Source organism: Perca flavescens, chromosome 12, assembly GCF_004354835.1.
Source record: "Perca flavescens isolate YP-PL-M2 chromosome 12, PFLA_1.0, whole genome shotgun sequence".
Lineage (NCBI taxonomy): Eukaryota > Metazoa > Chordata > Actinopteri > Perciformes > Percidae > Perca > Perca flavescens.
In genome coordinates, this window is record NC_041342.1 from 4,421,733 (window position 1) to 4,427,732 (window position 6,000).

Here is a 6,000-nt window from a genome sequence, read left to right on the forward strand (position 1 = left end):
TACTTTATGATGGTGAGTGAAACATTATCACATTTAATATCAAACAGTTTAATAAAGTAAAGTCACGGCATACTTATCTCATTATACAAAAATGAGTTTAACTTAGGATATACAGTTACAAGGAAGTTGATAAACAATTATTTTACTAGCTAGCATAATTTGATAGTTTTTTGACCTAACTTTTTTTTAAATGTTCCATACTACATGACTCAGCTGATTAGATTATTCCAAAATATAATGGTAAATTATATAATTGTTTCACAAGTGCAAGTAGGCTCCATAAAGAATATGCTGCTGCTGGACCAGGTCATTGTCCATTGGGTTCCTGCTTTGCTTTTATTTTTAGCCGACCGACTTGGTTCTTAAGTCCTAGACATTTAATGTCGTAGAACAGCAGCCACCTGCTCCCATATTACATGTTAGTAAGAGGTCATTTATCAGTGCTTATTGTACTGACCACAGTGTGAAAATTACCCCTATAAATAGGCACTACGAATAACAAATTACAAATTCAGTTCTTATTTAAATTAAGAAAAGAGGCTTAAGTATGTAAATGTCTTATGTAAAGGTTTGGTTAAGGTCTTGATGACAGTAAGTGACACCTTTAGTAGGTAAACTTCCATTTATCCAGTGACAAACCAAAGGTGCAGTCAGCGATTCTAATCCAATACATGTTTTGTCAAATTCAGCAGATACAGTATTTCCTCATGGACTGCCAGCTGACTGTTGTGTGTAAAAAACAATCCGGTGTTCATACAAAGCCCGGCTCTGTAAATGGGAAACAAAAAAAGTGATTTGCACAAGATTACCCAACTGAGCAACAGTGTTCATGCACAGGACAGGGGAAAAGCCATGGATGTATAGAGAGAAAGGCATTGGGAGCGTGATAGACGGTAAAAAAAGGAGCACTGATGGGAGGGCTGTGTTTATTTGGGTCCTCACCTTTAAAGAAAAAAAATGGCAAAAAAAATTATTTGCCAGACATTTAGCCTATATGAATGCAATGTTGTCTAGACAAAGGAGGAATTCCTTAATTAGACCGTTCTCTACCTGTTGCAGGGTAAATAAAACTGAATCTAGGTGTCTGAAAACCATCTTACAGGGAAGATTAACCACACCAATGCCCAACTTTGCTGTATGACTTCACTGTGAAATCCATGCCAGTCTCCTTCTCTTTCATCTCGAGCAAATGCATGACTTAAATATTTGTTTTTCCTGCATTCAAATGAAATGAAATGTCATTGTCCTTTTTCATTTTCTAGCTCAACCAGCAGCTCCAACAGGTAATACCCACAACACCACCTCATACACTGTGCTTCCTGCTCCCATTCCGCCAGTGCAACAGATTCTTCCTCCATCTTAACCACACAATGATCAGCAACATCCCTTTCATGTTTCTCAGCTGCATCCATCCAAGATGCATCAAACAGTTTCACCCCTCTCATTTGGACTTGGAGTGATCCTTTCCAACCTTCCCCTGAGCTCTAACAGCTGTGCCAGGCAGCAACATAGCAAATATCTCACAGACCCCTCAATCTAGAGATTCTTAGCTACAACTACTAGTACCATTATACCTACACTACTTGCTGTGGTACAAACTGTGCAATTAAAATCTTAAGTATCATGATTTTCTGCGACTATTTTAAAAATGTATTCTTTTCCCTAGAATTTATATTTTTTATTTGTTTTGTTTTTTAAATCAATGATTAACCTAAATATTTTCTGTTAATACGGTACCGCTGACGTCATATAAGTTTTCAGCAAAACAGACATGCCATGTGATGTGTATTCTTTTTAGAAAACAATTTGTTTTTAGAAATGTCTCTTTTTATGATCTTGAAATAACGAGTGAAGTTATAAATGAGTACAGTGGTGATCTTGTATACAGCTGTGCTGTGTGTGTTTCAGGCTGTGCAGATCCACCCGTGCTGTGTTGTTCTGGTCAAAACAACTCCTGCTTAAGGGAATGTTTCTGCGATAACGCCTGCTTGAAAATGGGCGACTGCTGTCTTGACTACATTTCAACCTGCACGCAACGTGAGTAGAAGTGAACACAAACAACTTAAATATGATCATCATCATCATGTTACGTCAGTTTAGGATTGGAGATGAGGTTTAAGATTTAATAGTGCAAATCTTTATTCTTGATTACAGCTTTTATCACTGCACCACCAAGCACACCCATCACAACAAGCCGCAGTACTACATCTACACTGGCAAATGACATCACAACTTCTTCATCCACTGTCTCTTCAGCACCCAGTAAAACATCTACACTGATGGAAGAGAGTACAACATCAGCATCTATTGTCTCTGTTACTACAGCAACCAGCCAAACAAGCAGCAGCTCATCTACACCAGCAGATAACAGCACAACTTTACCAGTCTCACCAGTAGATAACAGCACAACTTTACCAGTCTCACCAGCAGATAACAGCACAACTTTACCTGTCTCACCAGCAGATAACAGCACAACTTTACCAGTCTCACCAGCAGATAACAGCACAACTTTACCTGTCTCACCAGCAGATAACAGCACAACTTTACCCGTCTCACCAGCAGATAACAGCACAACTTTACCCGTCTCACCAGCAGATAACAGCACAACTTTACCAGTCTCACCAGCAGATAACAGCACAACTTTACCTGTCTCACCAGCAGATAACAGCACAACTTTACCAGTCTCACCAGCAGATAACAGCACAACTTTACCAGTCTCACCAGCAGTTAACAGCACAACTTTACCGGTCTCACCAGCAGATAACAGCACAACTTTACCGGTCTCACCAGCAGATAACAGCACAACTTTACCTGTCTCACCAGCAGATAACAGCACAACTTTACCTGTCTCACCAGCAGATAACAGCACAACTTTACCAGTCTCACCAGCAGATAACAGCACAACTTTACCCGTCTCACCAGCAGATAACAGCACAACTTTACCCGTCTCACCAGCAGATAACAGCACAACTTTACCTGTCTCACCAGCAGATAACAGCACAACTTTACCTGTCTCACCAGCAGATAACAGCACAACTTTACCAGTCTCACCAGCAGATAACAGCACAACTTTACCCGTCTCACCAGCAGATAACAGCACAACTTTACCCGTCTCACCAGCAGATAACAGCACAACATTATCTACAGACTCTATTTCTCCAAATCCCAGCACAACAAACAGCAGTACTACCTCTACACTTATAAATACCAGTACAACTTCAGCACCCACAGCTTCTGACACATCACCACCAAGCACAACAAGTACAAGCAGTACATCTACACCCACAGATACCCCCCCATCTCCGTCATCTGCAGTGTCTTCAACAACAGAACACAGTACGACAAGCAGCACTACTGCAGCTACAGGTTGGTCATTTTGATTTTGATGTCAAAAATGTATATTTGAAGAAATACATTAATTGTCACTGCTGAAAATGTATTGGCAATCTTTTGATCCAATTTCAGTAAAAAAAAATGTTTTGTTTGCATCAGGGTCAGTTAGAGAGTCACCTCCTTTGGCATGCTTACTAATAGTTTCCTTGTCCTCATAGCAGGGACAACACTGACAGACACCAGGACAACTCTGGATACCACTAGTGTCACATCTTCACCAGCAGGTGGGAGCAAATCTCAATTTTCCAACAAAAACACAGATTCCACCGTCACATGGACTTCTGTACGTCAGTTCTGTAGTTAAAGCTCTAGTGCGTAACTTTTTGATATTAATGAACATCGGTTATATTCAAGTCATTGCCAAATGTGTTGCTACATAGCTAATTAAGACTGTATTTCTCAGTATGGCTGTGTTCAGAAGATAGTGGCATCCAATGACTTTCCCCTGCAGAAACTCAAGTGAGGATTATAACCTCTTCCGAAGAGTCCATCATGTGTTTTAATCCTCTGTGTCCTCCTTGGCTACTAGCAACTGTGTGGAGGAGGGGGGCGACAGTTTTGTTGTCATTACTTTGAATTTCTCATGGGGGCGGCAGAAACTACGCACTATAGCTTTAAGTTTAAATTGTAAAATACATTTTTATTTGCACCTTTATCTCCACAGATGCTCATATAGTGACTATTTACCTGAAAGCTTCTGTTTTATCCCAGAATGAGGACAATGAAGATGGGATTTTTGAGGACTTATCCAATGTAAGCACAAACAACCTTCACATATACATTGTGCAGTTACAGTGTCACAAAAAAACATTATACACAGCTCTGTCGCACAAATAATCAGTGAGTGTCTTCTCTCACACAGTTTATTTCCCAGACCCTTCTCCAGCTGAACTGTAAGGGCTGCTCATCAACTATCAGACAGATCAAACGCACCTGAGAAAGGCCAATGTTTCAGCCAACGGTGAAATGTTTTAGCATGTAAAATGATATGCAGTATTATAAAGCTCACACAGGTACATATCACAACTTAATACTACAACATCGACCGATTACACAGTTCATGTTCACATTAAAAAGTATAAACGCTTGTATAAATAGGCTACATAACTTACACAGTCTATAGGCTACTGTAATAGATATAGGCCCAAAGAAAACCGGCTTTAACGGCGGTACACTTTTTGCTGCTTCCAATGTTACATGAATGCTGGATATACCAAGCTAACTTTTCTTCACTTTCCTCGAGCACGATCGGATAGTTGACAGGAACATCGCAACTTCTGTGTTGAAAAAGGTTGAGAAAAAAAAGGCGCTATCATAACGCTGGCTCTTCCGTGTCTTCCCTTCACAATAAAAGCCCAGCTTAAATTCACTAAGAGCACTTCCCTAAGACGAAACTCAATAAAAAGCCATTTTGCTGATACTAAATATAAAACAAAAGCCACTTTATAGCATTAAGTTGCTGTGAGCGGTTAATTCACCACTTCTAAACAAAGCCAGAACATAACTTAATCTCTGAGTTTCCTCCAAAGTGTGGCTTCCTTTCACCAGACCCACCCTGGGTCTGGTTAATTAAGTGTAGCCTACTGCTAACTAATAACAGTAGCCTACCGTCTTCAAAATACCCCCGCAATTATATCCCTACTTCAAAGTTAACCATCAAGCCACTAAGCCTGTATGGAAATGAAGTGTTATATTCGTCGATAATAATAATGACGAGACACAACACCGGCATCATTAAAGGGAAACTTCACCGATTAGCATTTCGCTTTGTATCAGTAGAAACCTGGTAGTATTTTTGAATGACCATGCTTCCCTCCCCCATATCCCCCTGAGAGGGGAGATCTCTGTATTGTGGGTCTCTTTTTTGCCCAGAGGCAAAAGACTACAGCCTGTATTAGGAGCCACTTCCGCATAGCCCAAAGGGGGTTGGACTGTCGGCTTTTTCCGGAGATTGCTGAGGAAAAAACGAGTGTCAGCCATCTTGAATCCTCGCTTAGCTTCTCAGCAGGAGCAGAAACTGTTCATCCCGACGGAAATTTTAGAACAACAATTATGTACATTCAAACTACCACACACGTGTACCACCGGGATACATTGGAACACATCGGAGAATATGCACGACACTTTATTACGGACGCAATACTCTACACACTACGCAAGCTTTGCCTGCACGGAGACCAGCGGTGGTTCTCTATTCCACTGGCCGGTAAAGAGACCTCATCAGTGGGGAGCTTTGAACGAGTGTGCCGGTGGAAAGCTAACGCTAGCCGGCCACCTGTTCCACCAATCCTGCTTGCAAGTGTCCGCTCATTAAACAAACTGGACTACATCCAACTTCAACAAAAACTCCCAACGTGAGTTCAGAGACTGCTGTGCTGTTTTTGTTGTTGTGGAAATATTGCTGTGGACAATCCAGCCTGCTGTCACCGGGTAAGACTACTAGTGGAGGTGGGCTGTGTTACCCCGGACTGCCTGTTGCAGAAATGGGGTGATTTGTATCCAACTAACTGCTAACTGCTGGTGGAGTTTGTGACTGTAAAATGCCGACAATTCTAGCTACATCCCACGCAAATGTACAGCTGTGTTTATACTCAATGTTTATACCAC